At 41.3% G+C, this 15,052-nt stretch overlaps 1 long non-coding RNA gene across 3 annotated transcripts in view; it reads right to left on the bottom strand.

Annotated features, from left to right (window-relative positions):
* LOC122875766 overlaps positions 1 to 15,052 on the bottom strand; it is a 35,457-nt gene that overhangs the window by 7,830 nt on the left and 12,575 nt on the right. For 2 of the 3 annotated variants that reach the window (XR_006377907.1, XR_006377906.1), the window contains exons 2-4: positions 11,194 to 11,267; positions 3,596 to 3,789; positions 2,163 to 2,240 (exon numbers count right to left, since the gene is read on the bottom strand). This is a non-coding gene — a long non-coding RNA (uncharacterized LOC122875766). Of the gene's footprint in view, positions 1 to 2,162; positions 2,241 to 3,595; positions 3,790 to 11,193; positions 11,268 to 13,761; positions 13,963 to 14,550; positions 14,637 to 15,052 lie in introns of all 3 variants that reach the window. The other variant, XR_006377908.1, reaches the window with a different exon arrangement.

Here is a 15,052-nt window from a genome sequence, read left to right on the forward strand (position 1 = left end):
TTGGTATTGCACTTCCATAAAGTTGAGGGACTCACAAGAGACAAAAGGGTCAAAATCAAATGCCAAAATATCCTGACTTTTCCCTGATATGGGTCAAACTCCGAAACCCTAGATCCTACATTTCCCATAAAGCAACTTGAGAGCGTCTTTCGTTGCACCCTGTCTGGTAAATGCTCCTGTCTTTCAAACTCCACACCTCCAGTTTGTAACAAAGGCTTTCTGTTATAAACGAGTAGACTCCATGCCCAGGCAGAGTAACCCCGAGGACATCGTGATTTTCACTTTAAAGCCGTATTTTCCTACAACAAATAAAGAAGTCTGCCAGTGCAGTTAGTGCGCACACTTAGTTTTCAGAAGCTTTCAGCCACATCTTTTAGCCTTTCTCAGTAAATAAAGTCTGCGCAGTTGCCATGGTCACATGACCTGGAATTTTGGTCATGTGATAACAGGTGGTCACATGACAGGTACACCATCCCTGAAAACTGAGCAAACTCCATCAGCTGAGGAAGATGTGGCTGAAAGCTTAGGAAAAAACAAGGACGTGGACCTTGTGATAAGACATTTTTTTGTCAACTGCTATTTCCGAGGTCAAGAATGAACCTTCAAGCTCAATATTTCAGCTTGTTTCAAATGCAGACGAACCTGTTTCAGGTATTATTAGTAGTGATCTATTTTTAGGTTTCAGACAATAATTTCTAGAAAATTCTTGGAAACAAGTAGATTTTTGTGGGAAACAGGTTGAAATATTCTGCAGCGTGGAGGAAGCCTCGTCCGGAGACTCCCTGCCCATCCAAACCCTGCATTCACCTAAAATAGGAGGTGTGGGGGGGTGTGGGTGGGGGTGAGTGGGCAGGGCACGGAGGGGAGTGGATGTCTCAAGGTCAAAGGCAGAGCGGCGAATTGGGGTGGAAGCAAACTAATGAGTTTTTCCGTTCTCTCCCTGCCCCGAACCGCTGGCATCACCTCGCTGTCCTGTCAATCCACCTCACCCACCCCCTCCTCAACCAACCAACCCCTCTTCTTCCCCTCCCATCTTTCTCTCTTCCCACCTTCACCGCAGAGAGAAAAATACAGCTAAAAAACTGTTTATTTCTGAACAGGCCTCTTAATCTATTTGGACTGGGCATAATAGGACATTTGCATGGCGAGCACAGCGAGGTGTCAGCGATAACCACGGGGTTGTGACATCCCCTCCGAAATATGCTGAGCTTTCGCTAACCTCTCATCAAACACGCTGATCTTTATGGACTGTATCATATTGTGCCGTAATGTGCTTTATTGTCCACAGAATAAGCTTTTCTTTAAGGTAATTGGAAAGCGGGAAATGGCCGCTATCGGCGGACTTTTTAAATACATTATTCCTGAAATGTGGCTTGTGTAATGACCCTGTCGGTGTAAAACGTGAGATTTATCTTGGCAGCAGAAATTGATCCATTTCACCTTTGTCTAATGGAAATTTTTATCAAGTATTATCTGTTTATGTAAATGAGCGTGGTCCCTGGAACGGAGGGGATAAAAAAGTCTGGAGGGGGGAGCAGTTAATCTAGGGCCTCTTTACGTGTCAGTCTGGACATAATGCATACAGGATTCATCTCTGTGGGGGTGGTTTGTGTGTGTGTGTGTGTGTTTCTGTACTATCTCTGTGAGAACCAGGATGACTTTCTTGTAGACCTTCTTAGTGAAGACATTGTTGCTTAAAGAGGATATTTTGGATGGCCCTCAGTTCTTTACAGGGCTGTTTTAGTGCTGATGTAGTGTTGATGTTTAAAGACCCATTCAAATGGACACTCTAACATGCTGGAACAATGTCACCTCTTGGAAAACAAGACCTCATTCTGCACATGTATGCCTAAACAAAAACGCCAACCAATACAGACATCAGGCATTTTTAAGGCACTCTGTTCCTCTGCTCTTTCAAATCAAATGGCCTTTTTCTCCACAACTGATATCCAATTGGTTTTCCCTTTACATGGATCCCTAACAGTGTTATATACTGATGTAACATCCTGTTTAAACACCGGTTAACATCACATGATGAAAGTACAGAATAGATGTCATTTCATGGGGCCTTTATGGTTAGGATTAGCATTTAAGGAATATATGTTGTCAGTGATGGTGAGTACGACAACCATGTATGTGTGTGTGAAGGCCTTCATACTCACAAATCAACAAGTCCTCATCATTGCAGTGAAATCTGAAGTAACCACATGAGCCTTTTTTCTGATCTGGCGTTCTCCTATCTATTGGTGGGAGGATGAAGACACACAAATCTGTAAAACTTACAGTGTTCATAGCCAAGACAATATGGTTACTCTGGTTATGTTTAGGCAAACAAAACAATGCGGTTAAAAGAAACCAACGTTTCAGACAGGACACAAACCAGGATTGAAGTCACACACTTTGTACATCCAACCATCCATAACCACCTCCTCTCTTAAGATTTGTTGAGGTGGTATAACATCGTCACACTACTTCTGACTTTGCTACAGAGAAAAAACGACCCCCAGAGGCCACTTATAATAAACATAAACCTACAGTATGTGTTGTTTTCAGCAAACAGCCAACCTACCTGTGCTACACCAGGTACTCTTTTTGTTTTTGACCACTAGTAGTGCTATGGAGCAATGTTGTTACGAAAAGGTCCCTGTTACGTACGTGTCCTGCCAACGGTTTCATATTATTCCACCGATCAACAGTTGGTGCCAAGAAACATAGCAATGTGCCGGCAAAGGCAAGGAAGAAGAAGTCTGCTAGATAGTACAGATGGATATAAACAAAGTAGGTTACAAAAAACATTTAAAAGATTTGCTTTCTATATGGTTTATGAGGGAGGAAATCTGTTAGGTTGTTAAAATGTTTTTGGTGAGAAAAAACTTGAAAACAACTGTTTATTTACATGAAAACTCCACAGGGTACCTTTAAAAGAAAGCTGTGACATGCAAATTTAGTTGCCATGGGTACTGCACATTGTCACAGTTACTGCACATAATTCAATTTAAATATGAAATACATTTGCTCTTATGGTAAGCTGTCCCAAACCCACACTGAACAATTTGACTGTGCTTAGTATCACACCTGTACTGGTTTCTGGTATGTAAATACTGCTGTGCATGGACACTTGAACATACCCTGCTGCTAAACCCTATCAACCACTTTAATGATTCAGTGTTGTACACTAGGGAGTAAAAATGGGTTTCAAATGTTTGGCACAGCAATTAAAGATGTATTTCATGTATAGAAATATGAGGGCAAGTCACTCAAATATTAGTGCCATGTAAAAAAGGCTTTGAATGTCTACAACAAAGCAGGCACGGATATTGTGTTAGTGTTATTTCTGGCTCCATAATGTCTATTCATCACAGAGGCTCTTAACATATTTCCATATCATAAAACTTTTCACGGACAGCTCTGTTATGTGCGGCATTATACAGTAACTCAGACATTTGGACATGTCAGCTGCAGAATAGATGGCACATTTTGGATCACTGACTGCGCAGCATGAAAAATGAATGAATAGCGTGGAGGCTGTGTGTAGTGGCGGTGGGCTACAGTCACTTAGAAGAAGCGCTGTAAAGATTGACAAGGCCCCCCTCACTTGTGTTTTCATTGCAGCGGACGCTTTTGATGTTTTATGGGAGAGGCCTCGCCTTGTTGCCGGAGTCTTTGCCGTGACAGCAGTGCGACGGTCTTGAAATACAGCTGGTGGGGGGGATTCTCCACGGAGGGCAGCAAATGGAGCTTCACCGGGAGCCAGCGAATCCCTGGTGGCCCCCGCTGTCATCTGCCATCCTGACAGGCAGACAGAGAGATAGAGAGGGGAGAGTCAGCCGGGCTAAGTGACAGACACGCCAATGTGACCCAATCCACCAGAGGGAAGGCTTCATCACTGTCTTAAACGCCCCGATGTTCTCAGAGGCCAGAGACTGAGAAGACCGGGTCTGAGCCCAGGCTAACCTCGGCCCGCAACCCCCCCTGCTGATGAAACAGCGGCCATGATGCATCACAGCGGCCAGAGTTCAGCTACAGCAGGCTGAGGGGAGGGAGCAGACAAACAGAGAGACAGTGTAATACAGAGGATGATGTATGACACCAAGCATAATGCTGCTGAACAGACACTGCACTCAAAAGGTCTTCTGGCCACAGCAAAAACATGAACTACCACACACTGAAGAATTCTCTGGCCTCAATCGTCCTTTGGTACATTCAGCCATTTTACAACCTGGTTATTTTCTTAGATTTGTCTTCAAAACTTTTTGTTTTTGATAACGATTAGCAATTTATTTACTGAGATTTGGAGACATCGCGGCTTTGCAGTTAATTAGGGTGAGACACATAAGATGACCAAACAGGTTGTAAACAAGTCCATTCATCATATTATATAAAAAATAGTTATTTGAAAGGAAAGCAAAGGTGAAAACACCGGAAATGTCTGTGCAGTTGTCTGATGCAATAAAAAACTTACATGCACATACAGCTACAGTAGGTAAGTATGGTAAGTTGAACATCTTCACAATAAATGACTAGGACAATGAATTTCACATTCACCTTTCAAATCAGTGGTTTTGATAATATATTTTTTTAACAACCTGTGAGATTGTTTGTGTTGCTGTGCTGGTTCCATGTCCACAGATCTCAGCAATTAAACCGATCAATAAATAAATGGTTAAAACTTTATAAAAATAATCTTCACCTTGTAAAAACAAAACAAAACAACAAAAGCAAACAAACAAACAAAAAACACAGAAGTTTCTTTTAAAGGAGATTTGATCGCATGTTGACATGAAGAGTACTACTCATTTTTTGATGTCTTCTATGGTTCTGAGGGGAGATTTGTCAATTCTGAGAAAATAACCCTGACAACGTCATTAGGGTTATATCAGCTTGGGCTTTTTTCTTTTTGGGCCGCATCGTACAGGGCTGAAATATATCCTTTGCCCAACACAAACCCAGGATAAACAGCCAAGATACTCTCAACTAAAAAGATAATCCAAAGTCTTCACAGTGGTTACACACCATTCATTCCAATAAAAGCTGCTCAACGGGCGCATATGCCAAAAAAGTTTTTCAGGCCCGTAAGAGCACTAGAGTCCGATTGAGAGCATGCACGTCTGAGACTTTGTGACATAAAATTATTTAATGATGGGGCTCTAGATTTTCCAAATTTTATTGGACTGAATGGATCAAGTTCTGATAATACAAAGAGTAATTTTGGAGTGTTTGTGATGCTCAGAAAAATGTATTCATCATTTTACAGCAGTTCCGTAATGACGGTGTATTTTAGACGAGAGGCCGTCACGTGATCCGGCAATACCAACTGTGGTCACTACGCCTAAATCACCTCACAGCCCAGTGCTGCTCCTGGAGGCTTGTTATGCTTAAAATAATAGTGCACTTTACCTGGAAGTAGAATTTGATCTGTTTTTAAAAAGGGAAATGTTCAAACCCAGGGATTACATGGTGAGACACAAAAGCTTTCGTTATCTGAAAACTCAACTTTATTTGTTATGCCCAGGACAACCACAGTCCTCTTACTGTTAACAGTTCCACTGGATCAGTTTGAAGTGCCATGCTCGAGGGCACATGAGCAGTAGATTCTGAGGGAGGGAAGAGTGTTTCTGGTTCTTCTAAGCTTGCCTCTGTTTCCTACACAATGAGTTGTTAGTTTGAAACCTTCAGCAGGTCCTCAGCTCTGTATTTCACTTCACTGCACGCTGATCTCTTCAGGTGAGCACCTGAGAGATGAAAATCCACCTGTGTCAATAACTACAGTCTTGGCCCATCATGGTGATCCACCGGTGGGACGTATGTGAGATGTTCTGCCTCTGTAACTGCAGGAAAGTGCTTTTCCAGCCAGTTCAGTCCTGTCTCTGTCCCTCAGAGACACAAGTGGAGACCATTTCATCCTCCACTCCGGCACTTCTGGGACTTTCAGTTTCATAAAGAACTCACAGTGCCGAGGTCAGCCGTCAACTCCAGCATCTCACTGAGGTCCCCAGACCAGAACCAAAGCACCTTCGAGGCCAGTGAGCCCTCAAACACTTCCCATTCCCTCCATCCATGACTCCTGGTATGCTGGGACCTATATGTAATTAAAAGGGGGGCTTTAAATTGCCCCCAAGCATTAAAAATGGATCCTGTTGGCAGCAAATGGAGCATCTCCCTGCTCATCTCCCGCCATCTTGTCTGGTCCTTGAGGGCTAGAAGCCCAGACAGATGCTCCTCCAGGAGGCGAGGGAGGTTTGTTTGTGCCTCAGGAGGAAGTGGATGTCTGTGATGGGCTGAATGCTTTTTGGAGGATCCTTGAAGGCTTTACATCAGAATATTGTTGCTGAAAGATGAACCAGCAGTCCATGAACGACAGGTTGTTAGTTAACGCAAACTTAACTGAAAAAATATTATAGTCTTTAATTAAGCACAAAGTCTTAAGGCCAAGACAGTTTTTTTAATTGGAGACCTGTTGTAAGGAAATAGAATCAAGACAGTTTTAAGATGTATAGCAATAATAAAATAATGAAAAGTTGAATTTGTAAATAAAACACACTGAGGGGATTTGCTGCTACAGCCTGACTTGTTCTGGTATGATTAGTAGCTTATGGTGGCTAATGTCCGTGAATGTTAGCTAACTTTACACTGATATTGCTGTGTAAATGACATTACTGAGACAGTTTGGTGACTTTTATGACTAAAGCAACTGACTCAAGAGAATCTACGTTCACAGTAGCTGCTGTTCTGCAAAAGTTACATAGTCTTGCTTTAAGTTTACAGTAGGAAAGTAAAAGCCAAGGTAAGAGAACTGCTAATAATAATTATTTTATTATTATTATTATTTATAATAATTATCACAGTACCTCTATGACCTTATATTAAGACCCTACTGTGGCCCTGGGTGTCCCAAAGGGCCCTTTGATATTAAAAAGGAAGAGTATGTTTTGTGGTCCTTAGTCGACATTTACTACAGTCAATCATGACTTTTAAAGGGTACTTCCACCAAATCTACACATGAAGATCAGTTTACATGTCATGTTAGTGTTTCATGATTTTTTTAATGTATTTTGTTGTTTGCATTTTGTCTTTGATTTTAAATATTTCTTGTTCGTCTCTTTTATTTCCTCTTTTCTTTCGTCCGTTCTGTAAAGCACTTTGTAACTACTGTTTTGAAAGGTGCTAAATAAATAATATTTGCTTTGCTAATGGGATTTTCCCAACTGTTTTTGCTTTTCTCTTTGCACATGCAGAGCTGAGCAGACACAGTTATAAAATAAAATCAGTCAATCAGTCAATACATTTTATAAATACAGATAGACAAAAAAAGACAAATATGCAACTTTGGTTCCAGGTGAACTTGTAAATAAACCGCCTGTACATTTGTGCTTTTTGCAGAAATACTCATTGAATTACATTGCTAACATAATAATTCATTATTATTCACCAATATTATAACATAATTCATGAATTTATGTTCCCCTTGTCATGATCCATGTTAGCTGTTTTTTTTAGATAAAGCAGCTTGAGTAGGATCTTTTATAATATAATGAACCTGCTTGCTACACCTTAAAATGTAAAAGAGCTTTGAGGAATTAGGTGATATTTAAACTTTAACCATAGGGAACCCCACAAGGTTCCTTGAGGATCACCATCACAAAGAGTTATAAACCCCTGATTCTACCTAAAGGCAGTTTTGGGGATTTTTTTTCCTGTTGTGGAACTCAGAGGTGCCCATCAGTCTACCACTGAAACGTCAAAGAACTGTAGTGGTGAACTCTCACTTTCTACAGTGTGTCTTTATGGATCAACCACATCTGCCCCAAACAGAAAGCCACAGAAATAAAGTGTGCTCCCTCTACACCAATGAGGAGCAGCTGCTTGTGTACTCGTTGCAGGAAGGCTAACCATATGAGCCCTGGCGTTTTCCCTCCACACTTATTTCATTACCATGAGCTTAGTGGCGAGGGCACCGCTGCATCATAGACACGGCTATTACTTTGAGTGTATGCGGGGCGTCTGACTCTGTGTGTGTGTGTGTGTGTGTGTGTGTGTGTGTGTGTGTGTGTGTGTGTGTGTATGCGAGGAGGAGGAGGCCCCTAACTCCTTGGCACCCCCTTCTGTGCACACACACACACACACACACACACACACACACACACTCTCCAACCTCTTGCAGCCAGTGTCAGAGCCTTCTCCTGTCAGTAATTTGTTGCTAATCAGCTGTCAGCTCGGAAGCGATGATGAGGTGATCATCGTGGGCGGTGGAAGGTAATGGCCTTAAAAGTCACAGAGTCAATGTCAATGGGATCACTCGGATTCAATCAGGGGCGGCCCGATGAAGGATGGCGCCCGCTGACATTACCACTCATTTTGAGCCCAAGCATCTGGGCCCTAGTAAATAACCATCAGTGGGTGGGTCCGGGGGACAGGTCATTAGCCCTGAGAAAAATAAATATCTCCTCTCTCGTGAAGGCTGCAAGTCATTTAGCACAGACTAGGAAATTTCACCCTAGATTAAGTATGATGAGCCAATATCAGTCAGAGGAGAGGCCATACTGAGCGGGGGGCCCTGATGAGACGCAGGGAAAATTTATACGCAAGCCTCAGCAAATGTAATATGATTTTAAAGGCGAGGAAGCGTGTTGGCACTGGGCTGGAAGGAGGGACAGGACCACTTGAAACTAGAGATTGACTGATGGGAGTTTTTAAGGGCTGATGTCTTTGGATTGAAGCTGCTGATCGCTGGTACTTTCTGCTGATATTCTACATTTGCAAATTTGCCCAATTTAGTGGCAAATATTGAAAAAGACTTACAGTTTCCTGTAGATTTAAATTCTTGTCAGGATGGGGAAACCTCCAAACACCAACAATGGGACACATTTCTGGGTTTGTTTAAATAAATCAATAAACTATTTCATCAATAAATAGAAAGTGAAAATTTAAAGGTTTTTACGCAGCTCATGACTGGCTGATATTCAACAAACAGCCAATATCAACCGCATTTTATCAGCAAACCAATATAACCGTCTAACCATACTTTAACTACACAAACTAAGTTTACAGCTCTCTGAGTGCAGTGTACAAAAGCAAAATAAAGAATGTACAAAAAGTAAGGTTTCAAAACATCGAAAGAGTTGGAATAATATGAACAATTAATAATACGCAGTTATATACAGTAGATTCAAGTTCAAATGTTAAATGTATAAAAGAGAGACAACAAGTATAAAAATCAATGCAAGTTTGCTGTTGCTAAGTTGAAGGAGGCGTCTAACTGGCTAATTAATACTGTGACTGCTACAGCCCCCCCCCCGGTCAGCTCACAGCTTGGAGGATGTTGCTAAGTTCTTACATCACACAAGCAAAACACACACGCACAGAAACCCTCCCACTTGATGCCAATGTTACTCACGGCTGTTTTCAATTCTGTTTCTTTAGAAATGAGGGGAGAGAGAGGGCCGACATGCAACGGAGGTCACCAGGTTGTTGTTCTCATTTGGTAATTAAAATTCGATTAATTTGGAGATAAAATCAACTCCCAAGTTAAATCTACTCTAATAAATGCTGGTTTAATATTGCTGCAAACACATTGAAAAGCCACAACTGGGGGAAAAAAAAAACAGTAACGACAATTGTCTGTTGAAATATTGTCAGAGATTCTATGACAGAAGCCCATATTCTTGCTGGCTTGCTGATTTGCTGCTGCACTTCAATCGTGGTTGCTTTTCTTTATGAAGCCAGAACCAACGAAAATCAGTAAAAGTTCAGTCATATACTTGACTTGTTTGACTACTAATCGTGTTATCAGACAAGATGATAACAATAATTACTTTTGTTGGTTTTGGGGATCCATACATCTTTACTGTCATCAAAAGTTGCAAGGATTTGTAGAGTTTGTTGAGATACATTAGAGTACTGGGTTATAAAACTAATGTATAATGTTAAAGAATGGTATTAACTGGATCTATGATATTAGCAAAGGGCAAATGAAGGAGAATTTGTTCTATGCCTGACACTGTATGCTTTTGAACCTCTATTATCTGTTTTGTTCATGTTGTGTCAAGTTTTGGACTACAGTAGAAGGAGACTCTATCCGGCTTCTCCTCTTATAAAAGTCGTGCACACACTTCATCCAACGTGACTAATGTAAAGCCTTGATGTCGCACAAATGACCCTGGTGGCTTTGAACTGTCATCAATCCAATTAATAGGAGATGGCTCTGAATCCATTACAGCAAATATAATACAAACATTATTATATTAACCTCCAAATCTAGTCTAATTCTGTCAACATAATTAATTTAATCCATTTGCAAAGTGCCAGTTTTATGAATAATTAATATCAACACTTAAATATTAAATATTCATTTTTGTTCATGTATCTCAATCGTGTTGGAGCTCTGCTGAGCTTCTCTTAGTCAGCTGTGTGCATATGAGTGTGAACGAGTGACCTCCCTAAAAAACGTCAGCATCCGTCATTTCAGCAAATGCCTAAAAACCACATGTTTACGTTGAGCTAACAAAGCTGCAGGAATTACATTCAGTTGGGAGCAAAAGAGGAAATAGTATGACATTGTTACAGAGCCACAAGTCTAACTTTGACACAGCAGACTAATGTTTGCTTCCCGTTTCTTACCGACAGTCAATGTTGGTTTCTTTTAACCATGACCGCAATCTTTCCCCAACCAAGTGGTTTTTGTGCCTAAACCTGCCAAACTTTAACCATAGCGGTGTCAGATCAGCAACAGTTTTTGGAGGTGCTGACAAACTGTGTTGTCCTGCTGATAGCGGGGTCAGACCAGAAAATGCTTATATCTGGCTTTCTGGAAGGCAATTAACAATGTATTTAGTCGTTTCCTTTGAAGGACTTTGAGTGTACTGGTGGATGTGTGTCTGTCTATACATGCACATGCATGTGTTTAACAAATATATGAAGCTGATATTAGCCTTTCATCAAACACCAGATAACAGCAAATAAGTTTGGTAGCTGCTGCAAAGAGCCTGGAAAACCTGCAATGCAATATTTTTACACTTCACATTTACATTTTATTTACTAGTTTCTTTGACTTTTGTAAATAAATACTTTAGACTGGGTTTCAATGGCCAGTTTCAAGAACCCATGATGGTCTAAAATGTTGTTTCAGAGCTTTTCCCACCACCACAAGATTCAAATTCAACTGTCCATCATTGCTGCAGCAATGGTTAGACCTACCTGCGAAACAGTGACTCCTGGGTTGCTGCATTGAAAGCCTCATTCAAATCCGTACTGAATCCTTGTGTGGTTCTCTGAAAGAGAAAGAGACAAAACCCTCTTAGGATTTCACCTGAGCCAGCTGCATGACAATGAGAGATGTGTTTTCAAATGTATCCACATTAGTGTCTACATCTAAATCAGCGACCTGTTTTTGATGAATCAGAGAATATTTTCAAAAAAATTATTGGCAGTGGCTTTGATGCAAAAACATTCATACAAACACTTTCCAACGCCATTTTCAGTCAGTCTCTGGTTCGTTTGCATACATACTTCACAGTCTGGTTCACCAACCCCCCCCCAAACCACCCCTCTCTCTCTTACCTCCTGGGTCCTGGCCATATATCTCCCCCTGTTCTCTCGCCCGATGCCCAACACTCAGCAACTCTTGGCGAGGCATCATTAGGTATAATGTACTTCCCCTTTCCCTCTCCCAGGGATATTTTGGAGTGGGGCGAGCGAGCTGACCTTACTGAAGGGCTCAGACAGTGCTGCCAACTCTGTCTGTCTGTCTCTCTCTCTCCTCTCCATTTATGCACCCCCCCCATACAATCCGCTCATCTCCAGCAGTGTCTGGTGGTCACACATATCAACATAGTGATTTACTATTGAAAGCAATCTTTCAACTACCAATCAAAATTTCGTTGTAACTCTTGTTATTGCCTTCATTAAGAACCAGCTTGAATTTGAACTACCCAAAGACTCTGCGGTGATCAGCCGCTCAATTTGTTTTTAATATACAATTGTTTTCTGTTGTCACATTAAGCTAGTGCAGATGGAGATGATCCTTTCTTGTACTGTTAACTTGAAGCATGTTTTATTTTAGATCTTAAACACCCAGTATTTGTTCACAAGGTTTGGTATTGAGAAGTGCTGAATTGGCCATCAGTTCAAAGTCAATATTTAACAAACACACATGTTTCAGAGCTTTAGAGTTTTTAGTTATTGGAGACTAAAACAGAGTTGTTGTTTTTTTTAAACAATCAATTAATGCTGCTTTAAGTTTAGACTAGCTTTGTGAAGCTAATAGCCCAACAAGTTCTAACTAGCTATATGAGCCAACAACTACCTAGGTATGCTAGCTAGGTGGTGTGCTGACCTTGAATACTATGTTAATGAATAAGTAGCAAAATGTTATTTTTCTCTATATTTCATATTCAGATTTTGACATTTTTTGCCAGTCATGGATCAATTAGTTCAGTTGCTCTCTGAAAGAGTTTGGTTATTTGGCTCCACCCATTCAAGCTCAACACAAACAATGAGATTATTTTTGGCTCCACAGCAGCTTTGCCTCTGAAAAATAATAGCCTGACCTACTGAAAGTTTGTGGTATTGCTTTATAAGACAGTTTTATTCTCACATAAAGATTTGTGAGTTGTTTGTGATTTATTCCTAAGACACTTGCAAATAAACAAATACCCCCCTCTCAACACTCGTCACCCTGCCATGTCCAGTGACAGAAGCAGGTGCTGGGTCCAGGTGGGCCTGCCAACACACGAGGCTGGCACAGTCCAGCAGGGGGTCCGACCGGGCCAGCAGTCCACCAGGATTGATATCACACCTCGAACACCGCAATACCTGCTGCCAAACTCCCTCCACAAAACTCATAAAACACATATACTGACTGAGTGCTTTAAAAGGCAAACTGGGAGGGTGTGCATTTGTGGATGAGCTGATGCTGATTGTTATGGTGAAATGATAAACTAGAGGGACAAATTAGCCCCAAGTTTGAATCGGTGTCTGAGTGTGTGTGTGTGTGTGTGTGTGTGTGTGTGTGTGTGTCTGCGTTGAAGCTGATGAACCCTGCCTGGAAGACGATCATTAGTGAGTCAAATACCAGCACAAATGGCCGCCCGCGATAATGGCTGACATTCATCTATGTCTGAGTCTTGTCCAACTCGCCGCTTAACGCTCACACAACAAGGGAGCTGAAGTCTGACGAGTAAAAAAAAAAAAACTTTGTGGAGGAAAGAGAGTGCAAACTCATCTCGAAGTATAACCCTGTGTCAGTTTATACACCTTAACATTTACATTTTGAGCTGATGTTGCCACTTAAAGTGAGTGGAATTACCTCAGATGACCCTAAATGACTTAGTAACACAAGATTACAAGCGAATAACGCTGGAAAGTGTTAAGATCTGAACTGTAGCATCCTGAAAATAGATTTAACAAAATATTCCTCTCACCGTAGAATAATCATGTATGATGAGGCAGTGCAAGGAAAGGAAAGGAAATAAAAGCTTGTTGCGTAACATTTTAACACTCACCCACTTTGGTGTGATCAATCAGGCGCCCGTGCACAGTCCATCCCTCTGCCCCCCCATCTGTTATTGCAAATGCTATCCATATAACAGGCGCCTGTCAATTTCGCCTGCTTTTTATTGACTCATCCTCTGAGCCATGGAGGGGTTTCGATCACAATTATCATTTTTTATGAATACATTTTCATGAATATATTAGCGTTTTCCCCACCACCGCCACCCACCACACACATACACATACACATTTGGTGGAGTGTTGTTTTCTCACAGTTAATCAGTGGCCAGATAAATCAGAGGCCATATTTGCAGTCCATCTGCTGGGAAGGTGCAGTGGGCTCCAGACGCCATTCAAACATGCTGGACAATAACAGGAAGTGGAAGGACAGCATGCAGACGTTGCAGGCATCACACTTCACTATTCACTATGTTCTGTCAATACAGATGTCAGGCCAAGAGGATTTCTCTTTTTCTGGAACAGAACACAAAGAACTTTTTAGGTTCTGCATGTTGCAACAAGTTTAGCTCTATTGATTTTCTTACCAGTAAATACTTTAAAGTCGTACACCCTGTTTTCGGGAGGCTGAACCACTGCCATACATGAAAGAGAACACTATAGTCGGCAGTTCACTCCCTGATGTTCTTGTTCCACCCATCAGCGTCCTGAAATCCCCAAACTTCCCCCTAGCTCAAGGCTTCATGTAACTTTTACAAGAAGTTACATGAAATAATTCAAAAGTTGAATTCATGAGCAACAGAACACACTCTTGCTCACTTCAGTAGACTAACCTGGTCTGGTTTGACTAGTAAGTTATTACGGCTAATGTTGGCTAATGTGAGCAAACTTAAGATAGATACTGCTGTATAATTTCTGTGTCAGTTCGCTGACTGTAAGACTCTTTGTCTCTAAATTTTCAGCAAAAGTTACATCTAAATTCAGAACTTTACTGTAACTTCTGTTGAGCCCCCCCCCCAAAAAAGAAATATTCTCAAACCTAGGATTCTTTTTCAGATTCAAAGCAACTCACGAATCTTGTTACCCACTCACAAACGCACTCACTCAAGTTTAGCGGTGTTAAGATTCTCCACATGGGGGAGCTGTTCAGTTGTTGTCAGATCATTTCCACACCTGTCAACCTGCACCCCCTATAGGAAAGCAAAATAACCAGCAGCAGCAGTTTAGACCTATAGATGTAGACATGCCGATGTTAGCATCTACAGGAAAAGAATGTAATAGCTGTTCCACTTGTAAGTATTTCGCCACCTGCAGGCAACGAGTGTTCAGGAACCAAAGACAGAACTTGTATTGTTTTCTTTTTGGACTAATAAAATCCAGCTAGGACTTCTGTAAAGCTTGTGTTGGTTTACTGTTTGTTTCATGAATTATCTTTCTCATCGACAAGCATGGAAATGCAATGACGTTAAGCAGTTAACTTGGAAGACCTTTAGGTCCCAGACTTTCCCGGCTGTACTGAAAGAAACTGTAGTAGTTATTGCTCAAAACCAAAAAAAGCATCTAGTAGCAGAAATCCCAAAGTTGCACAGCTGCTTGTCTGTCAAAT

Source organism: Siniperca chuatsi, linkage group LG5 (genome assembly GCF_020085105.1).
Source record: "Siniperca chuatsi isolate FFG_IHB_CAS linkage group LG5, ASM2008510v1, whole genome shotgun sequence".
In the NCBI taxonomy this organism is placed as follows: domain Eukaryota; kingdom Metazoa; phylum Chordata; class Actinopteri; order Centrarchiformes; family Sinipercidae; genus Siniperca; species Siniperca chuatsi.